The 14686-nt window shown below is 63.5% G+C and overlaps 1 protein-coding gene across 2 annotated transcripts in view; it reads right to left on the bottom strand.

Annotated features, from left to right (window-relative positions):
- sardh (sarcosine dehydrogenase) overlaps positions 1 to 14686 on the bottom strand; it is a 116995-nt gene that overhangs the window by 46920 nt on the left and 55389 nt on the right. The gene's annotated exons all lie outside the window — the stretch shown is intronic.

Genomic DNA, 14686 nt, shown 5'->3' with positions numbered 1-14686 from the left:
GAGGGAGTGTCGCACTGTCGGATGGTCAGTGCTGAGGGAGTGCCGCACTGTCAGAGGGTCAGTGCTAAGGGAGTGGGCAGTGTCAGAGGGTCAATGCTGAGGGAGCGCCGCACTGTCGGAGGGTCAGTGCTGAGGGAGTGCCGCACTGTCAGAGGGTCAGTGCTAAGGGAGTGGGCAGTGTCAGAGGGTCAATGCTGAGGGAGCGCCGCACTGTCGGATGGTCAGTGCTGAGGGAGTGCCGCACTGTCAGAGGGTCAGTGCTAAGGGAGTGGGCAGTGTCAGAGGGTCAATGCTGAGGGAGCGCCACACTGTCGGAGGGTCAGTGTTAAGGGAGTGCCGCACTGTCGGAGAGTCAGAGCTGAGGGCGTGCCGCACTGTCGGAGCGTCAGTGCTGTGGGAGTGCCGCACTGTCGGAGGGTCAGTGCTAAGGGAGTGGGCAGTGTCAGAGGGTCAGTGCTGAGGGAGTGCCGCACTGTCGGAGGGTCAGTGCTGTGGGAGTGCCGCACTGTCAGAAGGTCAGTGCTGAGGGAGTGTCGCACTGTCGGAGCGTCAGTGCAGTGGGAGTGCCGCACTGTCAGAAGGTCAGTGCTGAGGGAGTGCCGCACTGTCGGAGGGTCAGTGCTGAGGGAGTGTCGCACAGTCGGAGAGTCAGTGCTGAGGGAGTGGGCACTGTCACAGGGTCAGTGCCGAGGGAGCACTGCACTGTCGGGGGTTCAGTGCCAAGGGAGTGCCGCACTGTCACAGGGTCAATGCTGAGGAAGTGCCGCACTGTCGGAGGGTCAGTGCTGAGGGAGAGCTGCATTGTCAGGGTGTCAGTGCCGAGGGAGTGCCGCACTGTCACAGGGTCAGTGCTGAGGAAGTGCTGCACTGTCGGTGGGTCAGTGCTGAGGGAGTGCTGCACTGTCGGAGGGTCAGTGCTGAGGGAGCGCCGCAATGTCGGAGGGTCAGTGCTGAGGGAGTGCCGCCCTGTCAAAGGGTCAGTGTTGAGGGAGCACGGCACTGTCGGAGGGTCAGTGCTGAGGGAGTGGGCACTGTCGGAGGGTCTGCTGAGGGACTTGGCACTCTCGGAGGATCAGTGCTGAGGGAGTGCCGCACTGTCGGAGGGTCAGAGCTGAGGGAGTGCCGCACAGTCGGAGAGTCAGTGTTGAGCGAGTGCCGCACTGTCAGAAGGTCAGTGCTGAGGGAGTGCCGCCATGTCACAGGGTCAGTGCTAAGGGAGTGGGCAGTGTCAGAGGGTCAATGCTGAGGGAGTGCCGCACTGTCGGAGGGTCAGAGCTGAGGGAGTGCCGCACAGTCGGAGAGTCAGTGTTGAGCGAGTGCCGCACTGTCACAGGGTCAGTGCTGAGGGAGTGCCGCACTGTCACAGGGTCAGTGCTAAGGGAATGGGCAGTGTCAGAGGGTCAATGCTGAGGGAGTGCCACACTGTCGGAGGGTCAGTGTTAAGGGAGCGCCGCACTGTCGGAGGGTCAGTGCTGAGGGAGCGCCACAATGTCAGAGGGTCAGTGCTGAGGGAGCACCGCACTGTCGGAGGGTCAGTGCTGAGGGAGTGGGCACTGTCGGAGGGTCTGCTGAGGGAACTGTCAGAGGGTCTGCTGAGGGAGTGGGCACTGTCGGAGGGTCAGTGCTGTGGGAGTGCCGCACTGTCGGGGGGTCAGTGCTGAGGGAGGGTCACACTGTCGGGGGGTCAGTGCTGAGGGAGTGCCGCACTGTCGGATGGTCAGCGCTGAGTGAGTGCCGCACTGTCAGAGGGTCAGTGCTGTGGGAGTGCCGCACTGTCAGAAGTTCAGTGCTGAGGGAGTGTCGCACTGTCGGATGGTCAGTGCTGAGGGAGTGCCGCACTGTCAGAGGGTCAGTGCTAAGGGAGTGGGCAGTGTCAGAGGGTCAATGCTGAGGGAGCGCCGCACTGTCGGATGGTCAGTGCTGAGGGAGTGCCGCACTGTCAGAGGGTCAGTGCTAAGGGAGTGGGCAGTGTCAGAGGGTCAATGCTGAGGGAGCGCCGCACTGTCGGATGGTCAGTGCTGAGGGAGTGCCGCACTGTCAGAGGGTCAGTGCTAAGGGAGTGGGCAGTGTCAGAGGGTCAATGCTGAGGGAGCGCCACACTGTCGGAGGGTCAGTGTTAAGGGAGTGCCGCACTGTCGGAGAGTCAGAGCTGAGGGCGTGCCGCACTGTCGGAGCGTCAGTGCTGTGGGAGTGCCGCACTGTCGGAGGGTCAGTGCTAAGGGAGTGGGCAGTGTCAGAGGGTCAGTGCTGAGGGAGCGCCGCACTGTCGGAGGGTCAGTGCTGAGGGAGTGCCGCACTGTCAGAAGGTCAGTGCTGAGGGAGTGTCGCACTGTCGGAGCGTCAGTGCAGTGGGAGTGCCGCACTGTCAGAAGGTCAGTGCTGAGGGAGTGCCGCACTGTCGGAGGGTCAGTGCTGAGGGAGTGTCGCACAGTCGGAGAGTCAGTGCTGAGGGAGTGGGCACTGTCACAGGGTCAGTGCCGAGGGAGCACTGCACTGTCGGGGGTTCAGTGCCAAGGGAGTGCCGCACTGTCACAGGGTCAATGCTGAGGAAGTGCCGCACTGTCAGAGGGTCAGTGCTGAGGGAGAGCTGCACTGTCACAGGGTCAGTGCTGAGGAAGTGCTGCACTGTCGGTGGGTCAGTGCTGAGGGAGTGCCGCACTGTCGGAGGGTCAGTGCTGAGGGAGTGCCGCACTGTCGGAGGGTCAGTGCTGAGGGAGTGCCGCCCTGTCAAAGGGTCAGTGTTGAGGGAGCACCGCACTGTCGGAGGGTCAGTGCTGAGGGAGTGGGCACTGTCGGAGGGTCTGCTGAGGGACTTGGCACTCTCGGAGGATCAGTGCTGAGGGAGTGCCGCACTGTCGGAGGGTCAGAGCTGAGGGAGTGCCGCACAGTCGGAGAGTCAGTGTTGAGCGAGTGCCGCACTGTCAGAAGGTCAGTGCTGAGGGAGTGCCGCACTGTCACAGGGTCAGTGCTAAGGGAGTGGGCAGTGTCAGAGGGTCAATGCTGAGGGAGTGCCGCACTGTCGGAGGGTCAGAGCTGAGGGAGTGCCGCACAGTCGGAGAGTCAGTGTTGAGCGAGTGCCGCACTGTCAGAAGGTCAGTGCTGAGGGAGTGCCGCACTGTCGGAGGGTCAGTGCTGAGGGAGTGCCGCACTGTCACAGGGTCAGTGCTGAGGGAGTGCCGCACTGTCACAGGGTCAGTGCTAAGGGAATGGGCAGTGTCAGAGGGTCAATGCTGAGGGAGTGCCACACTGTCGGAGGGTCAGTGTTAAGGGAGCGCCGCACTGTCGGAGGGTCAGTGCTGAGGGAGCGCCACAATGTCGGAGGGTCAGTGCTGAGGGAGCACCGCACTGTCGGAGGGTCAGTGCTGAGGGAGTGGGCACTGTCGGAGGGTCTGCTGAGGGAACTGTCAGAGGGTCTGCTGAGGGAGTGGGCACTGTCGGAGGGTCAGTGCTGTGGGAGTGCCGCACTGTCGGGGGGTCAGTGCTGAGGGAGGGTCACACTGTCGGAGGGTCAGTGCTGAGGGAGTGTCGCACTGTCGGAGCGTCAGTGCTGTGGGAGTGCCGCACTGTCGGAGGGTCAGTGTTAAGAAGCGCCGCACTGTCGGAGGGTCAGTGCTGAGGGGGTGCCGCACTGCCGGTGGGTCAGTGCTGAGGGAGTGCCGCACTGTCGGATGGTCAGTGCTGAGGGAGCACCCCACTGTCGGAGGGTCAGTGCTGAGGGAGTGCAGCACTGTCGGATGGTCAGTGCTGAGGGAGCACCCCACTGTCGGAGGGTCAGTGCTGAGGGAGTGCCGCACTGTCGGAGGGTCAGTGTTGAGGGAGCGCCTCACTGTCGGAGGGTCAGTGCTGAGGGAGTGCCGCACTGTCGGAGCGTCAGTGCTGAGGGAGCGCCGCACTGTCGGAGGGTCAGAGCTGAGGGAGTGCCGCACAGTCGGAGAGTCAGTGTTGAGCGAGTGCCGCACTCTCAGAGGGTCAGTGCTAAGGGAGTGGGCAGTGTCGGAGGGTCAGTGCTGAGGGAGTGCCGCACTGTCGGATGGTCAGTGCTGAGGGAGTGCCGCTCTGTCAAAGGGTCAGTGTTGAGGGAGCACCGCACTGTCGGAGGGTCAGTGCTGAGGGAGTGGGCACTGTCGGAGGGTCTGCTGAGGGAATGGGCACTCTCGGAGGGTCAGTGCTGAGGGAGTGCCGCACTGTCAGAAGGTCAGTGCTGAGGGAGTGCCGCACTGTCACAGGGTCAGTGCTAAGGGAGTGGGCAGTGTCAGAGGGTCAATGCTGAGGGAGTGCCACACTGTCGGAGGGTCAGTGTTAAGGGAGCGCCGCACTGTCGGAGGGTCAGTGCTGAGGGAGCGCCACAATGTCGGAGGGTCAGTGCTGAGGGAGCACCGCACTGTCGGAGGGTCAGTGCTGAGGGAGTGGGCACTGTCGGAGGGTCAGTGCTGTGGGAGTGCCGCACTGTCGGGGGGTCAGTGCTGAGGGAGGGTCACACTGTCGGAGGGTCAGTGCTGAGGGAGTGTCGCACTGTCGGAGCGTCAGTGCTGTGGGAGTGCCGCACTGTCGGAGGGTCAGTGTTAATAAGCGCCGCACTGTCGGTGGGTCAGTGCTGAGGGAGTGCCGCACTGTCGGATGGTCAGTGCTGAGGGAGCACCCCACTGTCAGAGGGTCAGTGCTGAGGGAGTGCCGCACTGTCGGATGGTCAGCGCTGAGGGAGTGCCGCACTGTCAGAGGGTCAGTGCTGTGGGAGTGCCGCACTGTCAGAAGTTCAGTGCTGAGGGAGTGTCGCACTGTCGGAGCGTCAGTGCTGAGGGAGCGCCGCACTGTCGGAGGGTCAGAGCTGAGGGAGTGCCGCACAGTCGGAGAGTCAGTGTTGAGCGAGTGCCGCACTGTCAGAAGGTCAGTGCTGAGGGAGTGCCGCACTGTCACAGGGTCAGTGCTAAGGGAGTGGGCAGTGTCAGAGGGTCAATGCTGAGGGAGTGCCACACTGTCGGAGGGTCAGTGTTAAGGGAGCGCCGCACTGTCGGAGGGTCAGTGCTGAGGGAGCGCCACAATGTCGGAGGGTCAGTGCTGAGGGAGCACCGCACTGTCGGAGGGTCAGTGCTGAGGGAGTGGGCACTGTCGGAGGGTCAGTGCTGTGGGAGTGCCGCACTGTCGGGGGGTCAGTGCTGAGGGAGGGTCACACTGTCGGAGGGTCAGTGCTGAGGGAGTGTCGCACTGTCGGAGCGTCAGTGCTGTGGGAGTGCCGCACTGTCGGAGGGTCAGTGTTAATAAGCGCCGCACTGTCGGTGGGTCAGTGCTGAGGGAGTGCCGCACTGTCGGATGGTCAGTGCTGAGGGAGCACCCCACTGTCAGAGGGTCAGTGCTGAGGGAGTGCCGCACTGTCGGATGGTCAGCGCTGAGGGAGTGCCGCACTGTCAGAGGGTCAGTGCTGTGGGAGTGCCGCACTGTCAGAAGTTCAGTGCTGAGGGAGTGTCGCACTGTCGGAGCGTCAGTGCTGAGGGAGCGCCGCACTGTCGGAGGGTCAGAGCTGAGGGAGTGCCGCACAGTCGGAGAGTCAGTGTTGAGCGAGTGCCGCACTGTCAGAGGGTCAGTGCTAAGGGAGTGGGCAGTGTCAGAGGGTCAGTGCTGAGGGAGCGCCGCACTGTCGGAGGGTCAGTGTTAAGGGAGTGCCGCACTGTCGGAGGGTCAGTGCTGAGGGAGTGGGCACTGTCGGAGGGTCTGCTGAGGGAGTGGGCACTCTCGGGGGGTCAGTGCTGAGGGAGTGCCGCACTGTCGGAGGGTCAGAGCTGAGGGAGTGCCGCACTGTCAGAGGGTCAGTGCTAAGGGAGTGGGCAGTGTCAGAGGGTCAGTGCTGAGGGAGCACCGCACTGTCGGAGGGTCAGTGCTGAGGGAGTGGGCACTGTCGGAGGGTCAGTGCTGTGGGAGTGCCGCACTGTCGGGGGGTCAGTGCTGAGGGAGGGTCACACTGTCGGAGGGTCAGTGCTGAGGGAGTGTCGCACTGTCGGAGCGTCAGTGCTGTGGGAGTGCCGCACTGTCGGAGGGTCAGTGTTAATAAGCGCCGCACTGTCGGTGGGTCAGTGCTGAGGGAGTGCCGCACTGTCGGATGGTCAGTGCTGAGGGAGCACCCCACTGTCAGAGGGTCAGTGCTGAGGGAGTGCCGCACTGTCGGATGGTCAGCGCTGAGGGAGTGCCGCACTGTCGGAGCGTCAGTGCTGAGGGAGCGCCGCACTGTCGGAGGGTCAGAGCTGAGGGAGTGCCGCACAGTCGGAGAGTCAGTGTTGAGCGAGTGCCGCACTGTCAGAGGGTCAGTGCTAAGGGAGTGGGCAGTGTCAGAGGGTCAGTGCTGAGGGAGCGCCGCACTGTCGGAGGGTCAGTGTTAAGGGAGTGCCGCACTGTCGGAGGGTCAGTGCTGAGGGAGTGGGCACTGTCGGAGGGTCTGCTGAGGGAGTGGGCACTCTCGGAGGGTCAGTGCTGAGGGAGTGCCGCACTGTCGGAGGGTCAGAGCTGAGGGAGTGCCGCACTGTCGGAGAGTCAGTGTTGAGCGAGTGCCGCACTGTCAGAAGGTCAGTGCTGAGGGAGTGCCGCACTGTCACAGGGTCAGTGCTGAGGGAGTGCCGCACTGTCAGAGGGTCAGTGCTAAGGGAATGGGCAGTGTCAGAGGGTCAATGCTGAGGGAGTGCCACACTGTCGGAGGGTCAGTGTTAAGGGAGCGCCGCACTGTCGGAGGGTCAGTGCTGAGGGAGCGCCACAATGTCGGAGGGTCAGTGCTGAGGGAGCACCGCACTGTCGGAGGGTCAGTGCTGAGGGAGTGGGCACTGTCGGAGGGTCTGCTGAGGGAACTGTCAGAGGGTCTGCTGAGGGAGTGGGCACTGTCGGAGGGTCAGTGCTGTGGGAGTGCCGCACTGTCGGGGGGTCAGTGCTGAGGGAGCGTCACACTGTCGGAGGGTCAGTGCTGAGGGAGTGTCGCACTGTCGGAGCGTCAGTGCTGTGGGAGTGCCGCACTGTCGGAGGGTCAGTGTTAAGAAGCGCCGCACTGTCACATGGTCAGTGCTGAGGGAGTGCCGCACTGTCAGAGGGTCAGTGCTAAGGGAGTGGGCAGTGTCAGAGGGTCAATGCTGAGGGAGCGCCACACTGTCGGAGGGTCAGTGTTAAGGGAGTGCCGCACTGTCGGAGAGTCAGAGCTGAGGGCGTGCCGCACTGTCGGAGCGTCAGTGCTGTGGGAGTGCCGCACTGTCGGAGGGTCAGTGCTAAGGGAGTGGGCAGTGTCAGAGGGTCAGTGCTGAGGGAGCGCCGCACTGTCGGAGGGTCAGTGCTGTGGGAGTGCCGCACTGTCAGAAGGTCAGTGCTGAGGGAGTGTCGCACTGTCGGAGCGTCAGTGCAGTGGGAGTGCCGCACTGTCAGAAGGTCAGTGCTGAGGGAGTGCCGCACTGTCGGAGGGTCAGTGCTGAGGGAGTGTCGCACAGTCGGAGAGTCAGTGCTGAGGGAGTGGGCACTGTCACAGGGTCAGTGCCGAGGGAGCACTGCACTGTCGGGGGTTCAGTGCCAAGGGAGTGCCGCACTGTCACAGGGTCAATGCTGAGGAAGTGCCGCACTGTCGGAGGGTCAGTGCTGAGGGAGAGCTGCACTGTCACAGGGTCAGTGCTGAGGAAGTGTTGCACTGTCGGTGGGTCAGTGCTGAGGGAGTGCCGCACTGTCGGAGGGTCAGTGCTGAGGGAGTGCCGCACTGTCGGAGGGTCAGTGCTGAGGGAGTGCCGCCCTGTCAAAGGGTCAGTGTTGAGGGAGCACCGCACTGTCGGAGGGTCAGTGCTGAGGGAGTGGGCACTGTCGGAGGGTCTGCTGAGGGACTTGGCACTCTCGGAGGATCAGTGCTGAGGGAGTGCCGCACTGTCGGAGGGTCAGAGCTGAGGGAGTGCCGCACAGTCGGAGAGTCAGTGTTGAGCGAGTGCCGCACTGTCAGAAGGTCAGTGCTGAGGGAGTGCCGCACTGTCACAGGGTCAGTGCTAAGGGAGTGGGCAGTGTCAGAGGGTCAATGCTGAGGGAGTGCCGCACTGTCGGAGGGTCAGAGCTGAGGGAGTGCCGCACAGTCGGAGAGTCAGTGTTGAGCGAGTGCCGCACTGTCAGAAGGTCAGTGCTGAGGGAGTGCCGCACTGTCGGAGGGTCAGTGCTGAGGGAGTGCCGCACTGTCACAGGGTCAGTGCTGAGGGAGTGCCGCACTGTCACAGGGTCAGTGCTAAGGGAATGGGCAGTGTCAGAGGGTCAATGCTGAGGGAGTGCCACACTGTCGGAGGGTCAGTGTTAAGGGAGCGCCGCACTGTCGGAGGGTCAGTGCTGAGGGAGCGCCACAATGTCGGAGGGTCAGTGCTGAGGGAGCACCGCACTGTCGGAGGGTCAGTGCTGAGGGAGTGGGCACTGTCGGAGGGTCTGCTGAGGGAACTGTCAGAGGGTCTGCTGAGGGAGTGGGCACTGTCGGAGGGTCAGTGCTGTGGGAGTGCCGCACTGTCGGGGGGTCAGTGCTGAGGGAGGGTCACACTGTCGGAGGGTCAGTGCTGAGGGAGTGTCGCACTGTCGGAGCGTCAGTGCTGTGGGAGTGCCGCACTGTCGGAGGGTCAGTGTTAAGAAGCGCCGCACTGTCGGAGGGTCAGTGCTGAGGGGGTGCCGCACTGCCGGTGGGTCAGTGCTGAGGGAGTGCCGCACTGTCGGATGGTCAGTGCTGAGGGAGCACCCCACTGTCGGAGGGTCAGTGCTGAGGGAGTGCAGCACTGTCGGATGGTCAGTGCTGAGGGAGCACCCCACTGTCGGAGGGTCAGTGCTGAGGGAGTGCCGCACTGTCGGAGGGTCAGTGTTGAGGGAGCGCCTCACTGTCGGAGGGTCAGTGCTGAGGGAGTGCCGCACTGTCGGAGCGTCAGTGCTGAGGGAGCGCCGCACTGTCGGAGGGTCAGAGCTGAGGGAGTGCCGCACAGTCGGAGAGTCAGTGTTGAGCGAGTGCCGCACTCTCAGAGGGTCAGTGCTAAGGGAGTGGGCAGTGTCGGAGGGTCAGTGCTGAGGGAGTGCCGCACTGTCGGATGGTCAGTGCTGAGGGAGTGCCGCTCTGTCAAAGGGTCAGTGTTGAGGGAGCACCGCACTGTCGGAGGGTCAGTGCTGAGGGAGTGGGCACTGTCGGAGGGTCTGCTGAGGGAATGGGCACTCTCGGAGGGTCAGTGCTGAGGGAGTGCCGCACTGTCAGAAGGTCAGTGCTGAGGGAGTGCCGCACTGTCACAGGGTCAGTGCTAAGGGAGTGGGCAGTGTCAGAGGGTCAATGCTGAGGGAGTGCCACACTGTCGGAGGGTCAGTGTTAAGGGAGCGCCGCACTGTCGGAGGGTCAGTGCTGAGGGAGCGCCACAATGTCGGAGGGTCAGTGCTGAGGGAGCACCGCACTGTCGGAGGGTCAGTGCTGAGGGAGTGGGCACTGTCGGAGGGTCAGTGCTGTGGGAGTGCCGCACTGTCGGGGGGTCAGTGCTGAGGGAGGGTCACACTGTCGGAGGGTCAGTGCTGAGGGAGTGTCGCACTGTCGGAGCGTCAGTGCTGTGGGAGTGCCGCACTGTCGGAGGGTCAGTGTTAATAAGCGCCGCACTGTCGGTGGGTCAGTGCTGAGGGAGTGCCGCACTGTCGGATGGTCAGTGCTGAGGGAGCACCCCACTGTCAGAGGGTCAGTGCTGAGGGAGTGCCGCACTGTCGGATGGTCAGCGCTGAGGGAGTGCCGCACTGTCAGAGGGTCAGTGCTGTGGGAGTGCCGCACTGTCAGAAGTTCAGTGCTGAGGGAGTGTCGCACTGTCGGAGCGTCAGTGCTGAGGGAGCGCCGCACTGTCGGAGGGTCAGAGCTGAGGGAGTGCCGCACAGTCGGAGAGTCAGTGTTGAGCGAGTGCCGCACTGTCAGAAGGTCAGTGCTGAGGGAGTGCCGCACTGTCACAGGGTCAGTGCTAAGGGAGTGGGCAGTGTCAGAGGGTCAATGCTGAGGGAGTGCCACACTGTCGGAGGGTCAGTGTTAAGGGAGCGCCGCACTGTCGGAGGGTCAGTGCTGAGGGAGCGCCACAATGTCGGAGGGTCAGTGCTGAGGGAGCACCGCACTGTCGGAGGGTCAGTGCTGAGGGAGTGGGCACTGTCGGAGGGTCAGTGCTGTGGGAGTGCCGCACTGTCGGGGGGTCAGTGCTGAGGGAGGGTCACACTGTCGGAGGGTCAGTGCTGAGGGAGTGTCGCACTGTCGGAGCGTCAGTGCTGTGGGAGTGCCGCACTGTCGGAGGGTCAGTGTTAATAAGCGCCGCACTGTCGGTGGGTCAGTGCTGAGGGAGTGCCGCACTGTCGGATGGTCAGTGCTGAGGGAGCACCCCACTGTCAGAGGGTCAGTGCTGAGGGAGTGCCGCACTGTCGGATGGTCAGCGCTGAGGGAGTGCCGCACTGTCAGAGGGTCAGTGCTGTGGGAGTGCCGCACTGTCAGAAGTTCAGTGCTGAGGGAGTGTCGCACTGTCGGAGCGTCAGTGCTGAGGGAGCGCCGCACTGTCGGAGGGTCAGAGCTGAGGGAGTGCCGCACAGTCGGAGAGTCAGTGTTGAGCGAGTGCCGCACTGTCAGAGGGTCAGTGCTAAGGGAGTGGGCAGTGTCAGAGGGTCAGTGCTGAGGGAGCGCCGCACTGTCGGAGGGTCAGTGTTAAGGGAGTGCCGCACTGTCGGAGGGTCAGTGCTGAGGGAGTGGGCACTGTCGGAGGGTCTGCTGAGGGAGTGGGCACTCTCGGGGGGTCAGTGCTGAGGGAGTGCCGCACTGTCGGAGGGTCAGAGCTGAGGGAGTGCCGCACTGTCAGAGGGTCAGTGCTAAGGGAGTGGGCAGTGTCAGAGGGTCAGTGCTGAGGGAGCACCGCACTGTCGGAGGGTCAGTGCTGAGGGAGTGGGCACTGTCGGAGGGTCAGTGCTGTGGGAGTGCCGCACTGTCGGGGGGTCAGTGCTGAGGGAGGGTCACACTGTCGGAGGGTCAGTGCTGAGGGAGTGTCGCACTGTCGGAGCGTCAGTGCTGTGGGAGTGCCGCACTGTCGGAGGGTCAGTGTTAATAAGCGCCGCACTGTCGGTGGGTCAGTGCTGAGGGAGTGCCGCACTGTCGGATGGTCAGTGCTGAGGGAGCACCCCACTGTCAGAGGGTCAGTGCTGAGGGAGTGCCGCACTGTCGGATGGTCAGCGCTGAGGGAGTGCCGCACTGTCGGAGCGTCAGTGCTGAGGGAGCGCCGCACTGTCGGAGGGTCAGAGCTGAGGGAGTGCCGCACAGTCGGAGAGTCAGTGTTGAGCGAGTGCCGCACTGTCAGAGGGTCAGTGCTAAGGGAGTGGGCAGTGTCAGAGGGTCAGTGCTGAGGGAGCGCCGCACTGTCGGAGGGTCAGTGTTAAGGGAGTGCCGCACTGTCGGAGGGTCAGTGCTGAGGGAGTGGGCACTGTCGGAGGGTCTGCTGAGGGAGTGGGCACTCTCGGAGGGTCAGTGCTGAGGGAGTGCCGCACTGTCGGAGGGTCAGAGCTGAGGGAGTGCCGCACTGTCGGAGAGTCAGTGTTGAGCGAGTGCCGCACTGTCAGAAGGTCAGTGCTGAGGGAGTGCCGCACTGTCACAGGGTCAGTGCTGAGGGAGTGCCGCACTGTCAGAGGGTCAGTGCTAAGGGAATGGGCAGTGTCAGAGGGTCAATGCTGAGGGAGTGCCACACTGTCGGAGGGTCAGTGTTAAGGGAGCGCCGCACTGTCGGAGGGTCAGTGCTGAGGGAGCGCCACAATGTCGGAGGGTCAGTGCTGAGGGAGCACCGCACTGTCGGAGGGTCAGTGCTGAGGGAGTGGGCACTGTCGGAGGGTCTGCTGAGGGAACTGTCAGAGGGTCTGCTGAGGGAGTGGGCACTGTCGGAGGGTCAGTGCTGTGGGAGTGCCGCACTGTCGGGGGGTCAGTGCTGAGGGAGCGTCACACTGTCGGAGGGTCAGTGCTGAGGGAGTGTCGCACTGTCGGAGCGTCAGTGCTGTGGGAGTGCCGCACTGTCGGAGGGTCAGTGTTAAGAAGCGCCGCACTGTCACATGGTCAGTGCTGAGGGAGTGCCGCACTGTCAGAGGGTCAGTGCTAAGGGAGTGGGCAGTGTCAGAGGGTCAATGCTGAGGGAGCGCCACACTGTCGGAGGGTCAGTGTTAAGGGAGTGCCGCACTGTCGGAGAGTCAGAGCTGAGGGCGTGCCGCACTGTCGGAGCGTCAGTGCTGTGGGAGTGCCGCACTGTCGGAGGGTCAGTGCTAAGGGAGTGGGCAGTGTCAGAGGGTCAGTGCTGAGGGAGCGCCGCACTGTCGGAGGGTCAGTGCTGTGGGAGTGCCGCACTGTCAGAAGGTCAGTGCTGAGGGAGTGTCGCACTGTCGGAGCGTCAGTGCAGTGGGAGTGCCGCACTGTCAGAAGGTCAGTGCTGAGGGAGTGCCGCACTGTCGGAGGGTCAGTGCTGAGGGAGTGTCGCACAGTCGGAGAGTCAGTGCTGAGGGAGTGGGCACTGTCACAGGGTCAGTGCCGAGGGAGCACTGCACTGTCGGGGGTTCAGTGCCAAGGGAGTGCCGCACTGTCACAGGGTCAATGCTGAGGAAGTGCCGCACTGTCGGAGGGTCAGTGCTGAGGGAGAGCTGCACTGTCACAGGGTCAGTGCTGAGGAAGTGTTGCACTGTCGGTGGGTCAGTGCTGAGGGAGTGCCGCACTGTCGGAGGGTCAGTGCTGAGGGAGTGCCGCACTGTCGGAGGGTCAGTGCTGAGGGAGTGCCGCCCTGTCAAAGGGTCAGTGTTGAGGGAGCACCGCACTGTCGGAGGGTCAGTGCTGAGGGAGTGGGCACTGTCGGAGGGTCTGCTGAGGGACTTGGCACTCTCGGAGGATCAGTGCTGAGGGAGTGCCGCACTGTCGGAGGGTCAGAGCTGAGGGAGTGCCGCACAGTCGGAGAGTCAGTGTTGAGCGAGTGCCGCACTGTCAGAAGGTCAGTGCTGAGGGAGTGCCGCACTGTCACAGGGTCAGTGCTAAGGGAGTGGGCAGTGTCAGAGGGTCAATGCTGAGGGAGTGCCGCACTGTCGGAGGGTCAGAGCTGAGGGAGTGCCGCACAGTCGGAGAGTCAGTGTTGAGCGAGTGCCGCACTGTCAGAAGGTCAGTGCTGAGGGAGTGCCGCACTGTCGGAGGGTCAGTGCTGAGGGAGTGCCGCACTGTCACAGGGTCAGTGCTGAGGGAGTGCCGCACTGTCACAGGGTCAGTGCTAAGGGAATGGGCAGTGTCAGAGGGTCAATGCTGAGGGAGTGCCACACTGTCGGAGGGTCAGTGTTAAGGGAGCGCCGCACTGTCGGAGGGTCAGTGCTGAGGGAGCGCCACAATGTCGGAGGGTCAGTGCTGAGGGAGCACCGCACTGTCGGAGGGTCAGTGCTGAGGGAGTGGGCACTGTCGGAGGGTCTGCTGAGGGAACTGTCAGAGGGTCTGCTGAGGGAGTGGGCACTGTCGGAGGGTCAGTGCTGTGGGAGTGCCGCACTGTCGGGGGGTCAGTGCTGAGGGAGGGTCACACTGTCGGAGGGTCAGTGCTGAGGGAGTGTCGCACTGTCGGAGCGTCAGTGCTGTGGGAGTGCCGCACTGTCGGAGGGTCAGTGTTAAGAAGCGCCGCACTGTCGGAGGGTCAGTGCTGAGGGGGTGCCGCACTGCCGGTGGGTCAGTGCTGAGGGAGTGCCGCACTGTCGGATGGTCAGTGCTGAGGGAGCACCCCACTGTCGGAGGGTCAGTGCTGAGGGAGTGCAGCACTGTCGGATGGTCAGTGCTGAGGGAGCACCCCACTGTCGGAGGGTCAGTGCTGAGGGAGTGCCGCACTGTCGGAGGGTCAGTGTTGAGGGAGCGCCTCACTGTCGGAGGGTCAGTGCTGAGGGAGTGCCGCACTGTCGGAGCGTCAGTGCTGAGGGAGCGCCGCACTGTCGGAGGGTCAGAGCTGAGGGAGTGCCGCACAGTCGGAGAGTCAGTGTTGAGCGAGTGCCGCACTCTCAGAGGGTCAGTGCTAAGGGAGTGGGCAGTGTCGGAGGGTCAGTGCTGAGGGAGTGCCGCACTGTCGGATGGTCAGTGCTGAGGGAGTGCCGCTCTGTCAAAGGGTCAGTGTTGAGGGAGCACCGCACTGTCGGAGGGTCAGTGCTGAGGGAGTGGGCACTGTCGGAGGGTCTGCTGAGGGAATGGGCACTCTCGGAGGGTCAGTGCTGAGGGAGTGCCGCACTGTCAGAAGGTCAGTGCTGAGGGAGTGCCGCACTGTCACAGGGTCAGTGCTAAGGGAGTGGGCAGTGTCAGAGGGTCAATGCTGAGGGAGTGCCACACTGTCGGAGGGTCAGTGTTAAGGGAGCGCCGCACTGTCGGAGGGTCAGTGCTGAGGGAGCGCCACAATGTCGGAGGGTCAGTGCTGAGGGAGCACCGCACTGTCGGAGGGTCAGTGCTGAGGGAGTGGGCACTGTCGGAGGGTCAGTGCTGTGGGAGTGCCGCACTGTCGGGGGGTCAGTGCTGAGGGAGGGTCACACTGTCGGAGGGTCAGTGCTGAGGGAGTGTCGCACTGTCGGAGCGTCAGTGCTGTGGGAGTGCCGCACTGTCGGAGGGTCAGTGTTAATAAGCGCCGCACTGTCGGTGGGTCAGTGCTGAGGGAGTGCCGCACTGTCGGATGGTCAGTGCTGAGGGAGCACCCCACTG

Source organism: Hemiscyllium ocellatum, chromosome 21, assembly GCF_020745735.1.
Source record: "Hemiscyllium ocellatum isolate sHemOce1 chromosome 21, sHemOce1.pat.X.cur, whole genome shotgun sequence".
NCBI lineage: Eukaryota > Metazoa > Chordata > Chondrichthyes > Orectolobiformes > Hemiscylliidae > Hemiscyllium > Hemiscyllium ocellatum.
This window is presented reverse-complemented; position numbering and strand designations above follow the sequence as displayed.